We start from the raw sequence: 13,114 nt of genomic DNA on the forward strand, positions 1-13,114 counted from the left end.
CAGTAGCACCATATTCCCTTATATAGGGTAGAACATATAATTTCTCAATGTCTAAAACCTGGAATTAGTGTCTGTGACCTCAGTAATACTAAGAGATGAAATACGAACATAATAATTGTTCTAATTTTCTACGTAAAGATAATATTTTTTTAGACTACAAACTGAAGATTAGTTTGTTGGATATTATCTTTAGTTTGTATTATCATTTTCATTGCATGCTGATTTGCTAAAATATAGGTGCACAAGACCAATTACTAGGTTTGAATATTGCACTATGTTATTGAGTATGTAGTTCCTTGCCTTACAATTCATATCATGATTTTAAGTTAAAGTTATTTAAAATTGTTTCTAAAGACATTCCCCAGCATTTTACATTAGGAATTTACTCTTATAGCTATACTTCCTTGAGGTCCCTGTTCTTAGATCAGTGTGGGGAGGAAGAGAAGAAGGAAATCAGTTGAAGGCAAGGCCCACTCAAGGAGCCAGTAAGTGGGAGAAGGTCTAAAGGAACTCTCAAGATGTTTCCGTTCATTCATTCATTTATCAAATATTTGTTGAACATCTATATAAAAGGTCCTGAGCTAGGTAAATAGTACTGAACAAAATTGCTCTGATTCTGGCTTCACTGAATTTATACTCTAGTGGGAAGATGGTAAATAAACAAGTAAAAAAATACATAATTCCAAATTGGCATAAATACAGGAAAGTGAATAGGGTTCTGTGTTGGAGAATAACAGTTGCCCGAGGAGAGCAACTTTAGAAAGGGAGGTCAAGGAAGGCATATCCGAGGAAGTAGCCCTTTAAGGAGAGACTCAAAGGAAAAGGCATCAGTTATCTGATGAGACTAGATCATTCCAAGAGAGAAAACATTTTCTTTTCTTTCTTTCTTTTTTTTTTTTTTAAAGATTTATTTATTTGAGAGAGAAAGAGTGCAAGCAGGGAGAGGGGCAGAGGGAGAGAGAGAATCTCAAGCAGACTCCCTGCTGAGCATGGAGCCCAACTCGGGGCTCGATCTCACAACTCTGAGATCATGACTTGAGCCAAAATCAAGAATCAAGAGTCAGATGCTTAATCGACTGAGCCACCCAGGTGCCCTCAAGAGAGAAAACATACTCTGTGAAGGTGCCCGGGTAGAAGAGAAAGAGCTCGCCCTATTAGTGCTAGTATATACAATACCGGTGTGGATAGAACACAATAAACAAGATGAAGAGTTGTGAGAAGTGAGATTGGGGGAAGAGGCGGGGTTCTGATTGTGCAGTAAAAAAAAAAGGTGAATCTTACATTAGCTGGGATGGAAGCTATTGATTTCAATAGAAATGAATTGATGGAACACCTGGGTGTCTCATTTGGGTAAGGGTCTGTCTTCAGCTCAGGTCGTGATCCCAGGGTCCTAAGATCGAGCGCCATTGGGCTCCCTGCTCAGCAGGGAGTCTGCTTCTGCTCCCCCTACTTGTTACCCCTCCCCCCACTTGTGCTCTTTCCTGCTCTCTTTCAAATAAATAAATAAAATCTTTTAAAAAAATAAATAGAAAAGAATTGATCTGATTTGTATGCTTACATGGTCACTGATAATGTGTAGAGAAAAGATGAAAATGGACAAGAGTGGGGAACAGAGAAATCTAATAAGTAGCTATTTCAATAGTTCAGGACAAAGATGATGGCAGCCTGAAGTAGGCTGATAGCAGTGGAGATAGAAGAACCAGCAGTTCCTGATAGGCTGAATATAGGGGTGAGGAGAGAGAGGAATAAAAATTACTTCCAGGTTTCTGATAGGACATGACTAAGCAGTTCGAGGTGCCATTTGCCAAGATGGGGGTGGAGCAGGTTTGGGGAGGAAATCAAGAGTTTAGCTCTGGAGATAAAGAAGTGATGCTTGCAAGCTGATTTTATGAGCTCCTCTCCTGGGCCTGTTTGGATGTGCTACGTTCATTTAAAGGGACTGGAACTGGTTAGACAAGCCCTACACCCTGTCATCCTCTGTAAGTGTATTGCTTCTCAAATCTGCTCTCTCTTTGAGCAGTGCCTTCCCCCACCCCCAGTTCCTTTACTGCCTTATTCCAACTCCGTGAATTCTTTGACCTCTTTGAAACCTCCATTTTCTATGAATCAGTAGTCAATAAAATGAGCCACTTTCTCAGTAGTGCTCTCAATTTCCCATGTTTTTTTTCCCTTTAGACTATGCCATCATTCATTCAACAATTTTTTTTTTAAAGCAGGCTCCACACCCAGCAGGGAGCCCAACACAGGGCTTGAACTCAAAACCCTGAGATCATGACCTCAGCTGAGATCGGGAGCCAGACACTTAACTGACTGAACCACCCAGGCATCCCTCATTCAACAGATTTTTATAGAGTGCCCTACCTTATTGGGGAAGTAGGATAGTTTCATTGATAAAACCAGGAAGCCACCTCTGGAAATGTATATGCTTCTTGGGTACTTTGGGTACTTTCATTGAGGATAGTTTGAATTGGACCAACAAGGATAATGCTCTCATTCATAGGGTTGGAAGGGAGTGGAAAGATGGCCTGAATTATTCATCCAGGAAGTGAGGTCTTCTGGAATCAGTTTTAAGAGAGCTGTTTGAGAAAGTTTGAGAGACATGAGAGACAGTTTACCAACTGAATTAATGAAATCCTACATTTGGATGAAGCCCTCAAAACTATCCAGCTATACCTTTTCCCTTGACTTTCTTAGGTCTTTTTTGTCTTTGTTCTTCAGATGGTTCTTCTTTGATTTTTGTCAGATTGGATAATTTCCATTGATTTGTGTCCAAATTCACAGACCCTTTCTTCTGCATCTTCATCTGCTGTGAAGGTCAGCTAGGATTTTCTTTCATATACTTGTCAGCTTTAGAATTTCATCCACCTCTTCTTCCTTTTTTTGTATTCATAAAATATAGTTTCCATTTCTCTGCTGAGATTCCCTATCTGTTCACCCATTATGACCATCTTTCCCTCTGATTTCTTGGAACATATTTATAATAGCCACCTTAAAATTTATATCTGCTAATTTCAACATCTTGGTCATTCAGAATACAATTTTATGATTTTTCTCTTAACTCTGGGTTATGCCTCTGCATTTCTTCAAATATATAGTAATTTCTAAATCATATATAAAACATTGTACATGATACATTGTCAACACTTTGGGATCTCTTCTATTCCTTGAAGAGTATTGATTTTTGTTTTAGCAGGCAGCTAAATTCCTGACTGATCTACTTTAACTTGTGGAGGCTTGGTTTAACGTGTATTTAGGGTAGGTCTATTTGGGTTTTTTCCTTACTCCTAGGGTCAACCCGTCAGTCCTGGACATCATCCTTACTTGTAAGTCAAGGCCCCGTGGTGGTTTCAAAATAACTCTGAGATGTTTACTTGGTAGGTTTCAAAATTCTAAATGTTCTTTGCTCTACAGTGGGCCACAGCTGGAATCTCTGCTTAGGTCTTTCGACCTTCTAGCTTTCGCTTTTTTTTAGGCTTCTTGCAGCCTGCCCAACGTATGCAGTTTCCATCAGCTGAGGGGTTGAGAGGAGTTTATATTCCCACTTGGGGCTTCCTCCTCTGTGGTTCCATCTGTTCCAGGATTCCCACCCTCAATATTCAACCATTCAAGCAACCCCATATTCCATCTTTCATACCTCCATCCAATAAGATTGTGGCTTTCTTCTTGAGTTCCGGCCAGCTCACATTGCATGAAGCTTTCATCCACTTTCTGCCTGCTTTTAGCCACTTGCCAATGCCTTCAGATCATTTTTAAAAACTATTTCAACTAATTGCTATCAAAAGTGAAGATAGTACGATACAAACTACTCCACTCTTACCAACACTAAAATTCTGTGCGCAGTATTCTTATTGGTGAGTCCTATCAGGTATCCTAGGTAGATGCAGTGTAGTCTATTGGGAAGCTATTAATACCTTGCTTCATTGTTTCATTCATCATATATCACCTCAAATTAGGGAGAAAAGAGGAAGTACCACTCTTTTCACTGTACAAAGTGACAACCCAAAACACAGAGAAGGGGGGTAGCGGTTATAATCAGGGAATTTTGGCTAGTCAGCTGGGAATAGACCCTAAACCTGATATTTATTTTGTTCTTGTTGGACAAGCTTAAAATCTGTAAAGCTATTAAAGTTAATAAGATTTATAGAAATGTGTATATTCTCAGTTACAGCAAAACCTCATTATTTCAGACTCTACAGTTTGATCATTTAAACTGCATTTTGATATTTTTTTTACAAATGTAACTCAGTGTTTTATTATTAAGGAAAACTCAGTTGAAAAACTATTAGAAGCAGTAAAATAGGGTGTCTGGGTGGCTCAGTCGTTAAGCATCTGCCTTTGGCTGAGGTCATGATCCCAGGGTCTGGGATCGAGCCCCACATCGGGCTTCCTGCTCAGCAGGAAGCCTGCTTCTCCCTCTCCCACTCCCCCTGCTTGTGTTCCCTCTCTAGCTGTCTCTCTCTGTCAAATAAATAAATAAAATATTAAAAAAAAAAGAAGCAGTAAAATATGTTAAAGCAGTTGGTCTTTAAGGTAACATGAGAAAACCAATACTTTACTAAGCTAAAAAAAATAACCTAAAGATATCCAGTAGGAGGGTCAGCATTCACTCAGACACAACAACAAACCAAAGACATCAAATACTTAGGATAAGCTTAATAAGGAAGTATTCAAGGAATATTGAATATTTGTATGCTTTAGAACAAGCAACATTTTGGAGTATTCCTAGTATCTAAATCAATCAATAAGTCGAAAGATATCCCAATCAATTGGAGGAGAGGGGGCAGGCAAGAAGAGTCAAAACTACAGATTATTAAGAGTTTCAGGGAGTAAACACAGTCATTTTGGAAAAGAATGGCAAAGATGAGCAGTATCTTTATATTTTAACAGTAGTATAGTGAATATAAAATGTATTACGATGTACTACCACGGCTAAAACTATGTGGCTAAAACAATATAAAGATATATTGGCTAAAACTGTGATAACTAGAACAGTCATGGTAATGGAAAAGGAGAGAGGCCCATACATATAAACATTTAGTATATAATACAAATATTTCAAATCAGTGTCATATTATACTTGGATAAATGGAAAGCCATTAAGCAAAACTGGATTTATACTTCCTACCAAGATCAATTCCAGCTATATAGAAAATGTAAATGCTAAAAATATAACTGCGAGGTATTCCATCAGAAAACATGGGTCGATATATTTATAATCATGGATATCCTTCCAGGGGAGGAGAAAAGCGTATAAACCTTTTTTCTGTTAGGTAGAAAAAATAAGATCAAAAATACAAGTTTCTCTATTTGGAATGGAAATCAACTCTTAATCACAAAAGCATTCTCTGGTTAAGGAAAAGGCTCAGGAGGGAAGCGTTTTTTATTTGTCTTTTCTCTGAACTGACTATGAACAAGTTCCTGACACCCAGAGAGAAAAAACTAAGAATTCTACCAGGGCTGTTGTGAACTTATAACCCTCGATCCTGGTCATTCAAAATTCCACCCCACTGAAAAAAAAGGCAACACTTAGATTCATGTTCAATTTCAAGGGATTCAAATTTTGAAAACTACAAATTAGACCAAAAAGAACAATTACTCTACCCTCTTTAAGATGTGAATTTGAACACTGATCCTATTTATATTATGCGTGGGTAAAAGTTCTAATTAGATTTAATTTTACCTTTTGTTAAAAAATTCAGAAGAAAATCCAACAGAGCTGAAATTTTTATTAACCAGGCATCAAGACTCTATTATATTCACGAGGCACTAGAAATTTTGAGTCGAATAAGAAAAAGCATTCATGGTTCTCAGGACAGAACAACACTGTCCGTGAGGACAAACACTTCTTTTGCTGATTGGATGCAAATTGATTGCATCGATTTCAACAACTGAAAGATACAAAAGCATTTTCTTGTTCACCAGGTCAGGGGACTGAGGGAACCCCAAGTCAAATGCCATTTATTTCCTCTTATCTTGTAAAGAGTTATTATCTGGCTATTTTTTGTCCATGGAGCCCTTCCAATCACCTCTATTCTGTGATACAATCAGAGCACACAGGCCAACATAATGTCAGAGCACAATGGATGCTAGTGTGCTGAGCTTCAAGGCTCTGGTTTGGGAATCAAAATTTCACTTGGGTCCTGACTTGAAAAATCATGTTCTAAACATGTCTGTAAATGGTCAGAGCGTGATTCACCCCCATCGGTAAAAATAGAAACCTCAGTGGAACAATGGGACATGGATGAAACAACTTGTTGAAAATAAATGATTAAACAAATTAGGACTCCCGATAACCTATAAAGCTGAGTCTTTGAAAATAAATACAAAAGCACAAGTTTTCATTTCTCTCTTTATTCAGATCTTCCTATGAGTCCATGTATTGAAGAAGTTATTTACCAAGCTTCCAGGCTGGCCTGCCAGTTTTCTTGTTATGGTCCAGTAAGAAAGACAAATACTACTACCCGCCCCCCCCCTGCCCCCCGCAGCTGCAAATATTTTTCATTCTTTTGCTGAGGACAGCTGAATGAATTCGAAGTAAGGTAGAATGTGAAATACTTGTGTTTTAAATCTCTCTTTCCCTGGCAGCTTCTCACGGCTCCGTGAAAACATTTTTTACCTTTTTGGCCGGCTGAAATCAAAACCTGCCCTGCTCCAAGTTTGGGCTGTGCTGTATGATGAGCTATTTTTACCCCCGGCCTGGAGCCATCTGTGAAGGTTCACGGTGGTATTTTTCAGTGCAGCTGGTCACATGTGCTCTTTTCCCAAGTCAAGGCCGGTGGTGGCCCGGGGAGGAATATGTGCAGACTCTCCGGCATCTCTGACCTCACCACGTCCTCCAGAGACTCTTGATCCCCAGGGCTGAGCGCTGGGCTTACTGACTACTAGCGCTTCACCCCCCTCTTGCATTGGAGTGTTGAAGCTTTTTCTTTCCTGTGGGGTTGAATAGAATGTCAGCACAGACAGGCCTTGGGAACTGGAGTTCTCAAACCCTCTGGTGAATCAGGTGGCATTTACCTTGGTGTGACAAGGGCGTCTCCGGCCACTTGTCTGCTTTGCTCTTGGGAGCAGTGTGCCCAATGAATGTTAAGGAACTGAGTGCCTTGTTACGGTAAAAATATATGCCGTGGACAGGCAATTCGAAAAATGCTTTTACAAAGCCAACTTGGGAGAAAGAATGAATCATCTTATTGTGCTCCATTCGCCTTAGGCTGGGCTGGCTCTCCCTGAGACCTGTCACCCAGCGCAGGAGGAAAGCCTTTCTAATGATCGGGGCTCTGTTGTTGGTCTTTTTCCTGAACACGTTGAAACTGAAGTGTTGGCTGTCCCCATTTGGATAAGTGTAAGTTTCTTTACCTTATCAACACCTTTCAGTTAATTAATATTTATGTAGTGCCTGAAGGACCCATGCTGGATCCAGACCTCTGACTTCGCACGTTTGCAAACGTCAGCAGAGAAGAATAGCAAGCTGCATTCATTCTCAGCAGCCCCCTCCGAAAGATGAACAGTGTTCTTATTCCGCTACACTGATTCATGTCCGAAGGGTCTTCTGGGCAGAATGCCTACTGGAAGTGTAGAAAAGCCCCAACAATTAATAGGGGGTTATACAAATAAAAATAAGAAATTGTCATAGACTCAGGAACATTTCTCTACGTTATCACATCCCCCAAAGCCTTTGCCCTGAGCCCGGGAATGGGTAATCACACACAGAAAGAAATGAATTTGTACATGTCTTGGAGGAACAGGATATGCTGTGTCCTACACAGTGGATTTCATTGCTTCACACCAGATTTTTCCCTTTAAAGATTTTCTTAATACTGGTACAAACTATTCTTTGTCCCCTAGATATATTCTCCTCCTAATGCTTCTACTACTTATTACAATTACTACTTCCAACTACCAGCTAGTATTATTGACCCTGACCGTGAGGCAAACCCTGGGCTAAGCCATGCACTGTGTAGTTTTAAGAACACAAGCTTTGGAGCTCAGATCTCAGCTCCATAACTTATTATCCACAGGCAAGCTATTTAACCTCCTTGTACCTAATTTTCTTCATCTGTAAAAAAAAAAAAAAAAAAGGAATAATAATAATACTTACTTTGTAGGGTTATAATGAGGATTAAATTAACCCTGGGGTTTACAAACCAGTGGATTGGAATTCCGGATGCCTGTGAGCTTGGATAGGGATATTAATTACATCTAGGCTCATTGGTTTTTCAAAGTTACAGTATTATTAAACCCGTTACTAGAGCTCATCATTTAATACGTTAAAAAGTCAGCACTTTATTACCATGTAACTTTTGTGTCTCAGTATATTTTGTTTCCCTTATTATCCCACGTATTCTGTTTTATTCATTTAAAAACCTTATTTTGAGAAGGGGTTGGTTGGCTCTATTAGTTTGCCAAAGGGGACTCTGGCGCAGAAAAAGCAAAGAATCCTTGGTCAAAGCACATGCCAAGTACTTAACAATCATTCCTGGCACATAGTCATCATGATATGTGTTCATTGTTATTATTATTTAATTCTCGAATAACCTAAGAGCGAAATATGGCTATCATCATCCCACCAGAATGTATGCTTATAAGAGCAGGAATTTTTTTCTGTTTGGTTCATGGTATATCCCCTGAACCTAAAATATACATGGAATATAGGAGATACTCAATAAATACCTGTTTCATGAATATCTAGATCCCAGTTTGCAAATGAGGACAGCAGGGCTTGGAGAGATGGGGTAAAGTGCCCCTAGCCATCCAGCGCCTAAGTCATCAAGCCCTGGTTGATGTAGCTCCTGGGCTGGAGACTGAATTTCTTCATCCGTTGTCTCCTGGTTGTTTCATAATTCTTTTTTTTTTTCCTCTTTTTTTAAAGATTTATTTACTTATCTTAGAAAGAGAGAGCGCGAGCATGTGCAAGCATGGGGAGGGGCAGAGGAAGGGAGAGATAAGCAGACTCTCCGCTGAGTGGGGAGCCCGATGCAGGGCTCAATCCCACAACCCTGAGATCATGACCTGAGCAGAAATCAAGAGTTGATGCTTAACCAACTGAACCATCCAGGTGCCCCTCATTTCACAATTCCTTTTTTTTTTTTTTTAAAGATTTTATTTATGTATTTGACAGTGAGAGAGAGAGAGAGAGCACAAGCACGGGGAGAAGCAGGCAGAGGGGAAGCAGGCTCCCCACTGAGCAGGGACTCTGGGATCATGACCTGAGCTGAAGGCAGACACTTAACGACTGAGCCACCCAGGAGCCCCCATTTCACAATTCTTAAAACAGCAATCCTTCTCAAGGTTAGAACTTGTATTTGGGGAAAACAAAACCTAGTTTTGTCTGGGACTTAAAATTTGTTTAAAATTTAGTTTTTTAATTGAGGCAAAATTTAACATATAATATTATATTAGCTTCCGGTGTACAACTTAGTGATTTTATGTGTATATACAGTTGACCTTTGAATAACATAGGTTTGAACTATGTGGGTCCACTTATATGTAGATTTTTTTTTCTTGGTCAATAGTAGGCTATTAGTAAAGTTTGGGGTAAGTCAATAGTTATATGAAGATTTTTTTTTTAATTCCAGTATAGTTAACATCACCCTGTGTCTTCTTTTTTTTTTTTCAAAGAGAGAGAGAAAAAGAGAGAGAGAGAGAATCTTAAGCAGGTTCCATGCCCAGCATGGAGTCGGATGTGGGGCTTGATCTCACAACCCTGAGATTGTGACATGAGCTGAAATTAAGAGTCAGACGCCTAACCAACCGAGCCACCTGGGTGCCCTGACCCTATGTCTTGTGATTGGAGCATTTAGTCCATTTACATTCAAAGTAATTATTGATAAGTATGTACTTGTTGCCATTTTGTTTTATGGTTGTTTTTGTAGTTCTTCTCTGTTCCTTTCTTTTCTTGCTCTCTTCTGTCATGGTTTGTTGGCTTTCTTTAGTGATGTACTTGGCTTCTTGTCTTTATTTTTTACATATCTATTACTGGTTTTTGATTTGTGGTTACCATTAGGTTTGTATATAACATCTTATACATATAGCAGTTTATATTAAATTGATGGTTGCTTAAGTTTGAACCCATTCTTTATTCCTCTCCCCAACATGTTTTAGATATATGGTGTCATACTTTACATCCTTTTATTTTATGAATCCCTTGACTGATTTTTGTAGATATACTTAATTTTACTGCTTTTGTGCTTCCTACCTTTCTTACTCCTAGTTATGGTTTTTCCTTTCCACTCAAAGAATCCAATTTAACATTTCTTGTAGGGCTGATTTAGTGGTCATGAATCCCTTTAACTTTTGTTTGTCTGGGAAACTCTTTATCTCTCCTTCTATTCTGAAGGATAGCCTTGCTGGTTGGAATATCCAGGGTTGCAGGGTTTTTGTTTTTGTTTTTGTTTTTTTTCAGCACTTTGAATATATCATGTCACTCCTTTCTGGCCTACAAAGTTTCTGCTGAAAAATCTGCTGATAGCCTTATGGGGTTTCCCGTGTATGTAACTGTTTACTCTTGCTGCTTTTAATTCTCTCTTTATCAGTACTTTTTGCCATTTTAATTACTATGTGTCTTGGTGTGAGCCTCCTTTAGTTGATTTTGTTGGGGCTCTCTGTGCCTCCTGGATCTGGATTTCTGTTTCCTTCCCCAGGTTCAGGGAGTTTTCAGCTGTTATTTCTTCAAATAAATATCTGTCCCCCATTCTCTTTCTTCTCCTTCTGGGATCTTTATAATGTGAAACTTATTATGCTTGATGGTGTTGCTGAGTACCCTAAGTCTATATTTAATTTTATTTATTATTTTTTTCCCTCTCTTCTGTTTAGCTTGATTGCTTTCCCATTACTTTGTCCTCCAGGTCACAGATCCATTCTGCTTCCTCTAGTCTACTATTTACTCTCTCCAGCGTAATTTTAATTTCAGTTATTGAATTCTTCCTCTCTGATTGGTTCTTTTTTTATGCTTTCTATCTCTTTGTTGAGGGTCTCACTGAAGTCTCTACTCTTGAGAATTCTCAAGTTCAGTGAGTATCTTTATGATCATTACTTTAAATTCTCAGGCATATTACTTACCTCCATTTCGTTTAGCTCTCTTGCTGTGATTTTGTCCTGGTCTTTCATTTGGGACATATTCCTCTGTCTTCTCATTTTGTCTTTCTGTGTCTATTTCTATGTGTTAGGAAAGTCAGCTATGTCTCCTGCTCTTGAAAGTGGTGGCCATTTGAAGAAGAGGTCCTGTCGTGCCCTGGAGTGCAGTGTCCCCTGTTCATCAGAACCTAGCATTTCAGGGATGTCTCCTATGTGTGTTGTGTGCACCCTATTATTGTGGCTGAGCCATGTTTGCCTTCAGGCTAGTTGTTTGCCTGTTACAGGAAGGACTTGTTCCAGTCTGGGGTTGCCTTGGGCTTTGAGTTGAGTCAGACCAAATGTTTGCCAGAGATGCAGTGGCATGGATCTGCAGGATACTTTCCCTGTTTTGTCCCCTGAGAAGCTTCCGTTGGTGGGTGGGGTCTGCAGTCAGATCAGATGTCTGCCTCTAGCCCACTGCTGGGGCCACGGTCAGACTGGTGTGTGTGGTTATCTCCTCTCCCTGGGGCACGAGTCACTTTGGAGTGGTGCTGGCCCCTATTGGGGCTGCTTGCACACTGACAGGCCTGTGGCACCACTTTGGATGGGGCTCTGGCCAAGGGTGTATAGGAGGGGGCAGGTCTGGAGGAGGACATGGCACCAGGTGCTTGATGTTAGCAAGGTTTATGTGGGTCTGCTGGGGAAACCTGGAGCCAGACCTGGCTGGAGGGTGCATGTCTGCAGGGGAATGTGGGGTTGGAGACCACTGTTAGCAAGCTAAGTAGAGTGAGTTGGTGCTGCCCTGGTTCCCACAGGTGTCTGTATACCTAGGCTGTGGGGCAGGGGAGGGAAATGGTGCCAGCCAGCTCCTTTGTTCCTGGAGAAGTCTCCTAAAGATCCTTGCCCCTCCAGCACACGTTCTGAGATTAGTAAATAAATCTCCTTCATGTATACCCCAGGTATTTTTTAAACTTCTGCTTTGATGCTGTATCCGTGGGGCTATTTGTTGTGCTGTCTCTTTAAGGGAAGGGATTCAGTTTCCTATCACCCTCCTGGCTATCCCAGAGCTGAGCCCACAGATTTTTGAGTTCCAGATGTTAAGCCTCCAGATTGAAAGAACTTGTGAAATTAGGCCCCTCTGGTTTTCAAAGCCCAATGTTATGGAGATTTGTGTTCTCCAAGTGTGGGTTCCCTTGTCTGGGGTGCTTGGTGCTTGGGTCTGTTTCAGTCTCCTCTGTGCACCTGTAGTGTCCCTCCCTCCTGGGGACAGTTCCCACACTGGTCTGTTTATATCCTCTTTGATGTGGCCTCTTCTGCACAATTAGCTGTGGAGAGTTTGGTCTGCCAGTCTTCAGGCCATGTTCTAGGTTACTTACACTGTTGTGTAGATAACACATCTAGTTGTATGCACGGAACGAGGTGAGATTAAGATTTTCCTACTCTGCCATCTTCTCACAAAGTCTATGTGTCTATTTCTTACTCTGCCATCTTCTCACAAAGTCTATTTGACTGGGGGGTGTGGTGTCAGTGCCCCTAACACCTGCGTAGTTCAAGGGTCAACTGTATCGTGAAATGATCATCACAGTAAATCTAGTTAACATCTGTCACCATATACTTACAAATTTTTTTTTTCTAGTGATGAGAACTTTTAAGATTTACTCTCTTAGCAACTTTCAAATATGCAACACAGTATTATTAACTATAGTCACCATACATTGGCTGGGACTTCTTGACAGAGAAATGGAGGCAGAAGAAGATCTTCAGATGATATACAGAACTGCGTAACCCAAATTTCACCAGGTCATATTGGCATATGAGTGTTCATAGCTTTTCCCTCATATCTGCTAAAGGGAATTCTCCCCATCTCAGCTTCGTTCCTGGGATTTTATGGTACAGGATTTGGGTTCAGAGAAAATGGAGAAGTTACAGGGATGCATTCCAGAAAGCATTGAGTTTTACCCAGGGGAGAGGACAAAGAGTAGACATTGAAGGAAAGAGACAGTGACAAAGAGAGATGAGACCCACAAGGGAGACCTGAGAATGACAGAGAGAAAGTTTTGGGGAC

The 13,114-nt window shown here is 40.3% G+C and overlaps 1 protein-coding gene across 1 annotated transcript in view; it reads left to right on the forward strand.

Moving 5' to 3' along the window:
• The first annotated feature begins 1,924 nt into the window (after nucleotides 1-1,924).
• MPP7 (MAGUK p55 scaffold protein 7) overlaps nucleotides 1,925-13,114 on the forward strand; it is a 327,469-nt gene continuing 316,279 nt past the window's right edge. Inside the window, exon 1 of the mRNA XM_021686517.1 lies at nucleotides 1,925-1,979. The gene's annotated coding sequence lies outside the window, so the exon portion shown is untranslated. The remainder of the gene's footprint in view (nucleotides 1,980-13,114) is intronic.

The sequence above is a fragment of the Neomonachus schauinslandi genome, chromosome 5 (assembly GCF_002201575.2).
Source record: "Neomonachus schauinslandi chromosome 5, ASM220157v2, whole genome shotgun sequence".
Classification (NCBI taxonomy): Eukaryota; Metazoa; Chordata; class Mammalia; order Carnivora; family Phocidae; genus Neomonachus; species Neomonachus schauinslandi.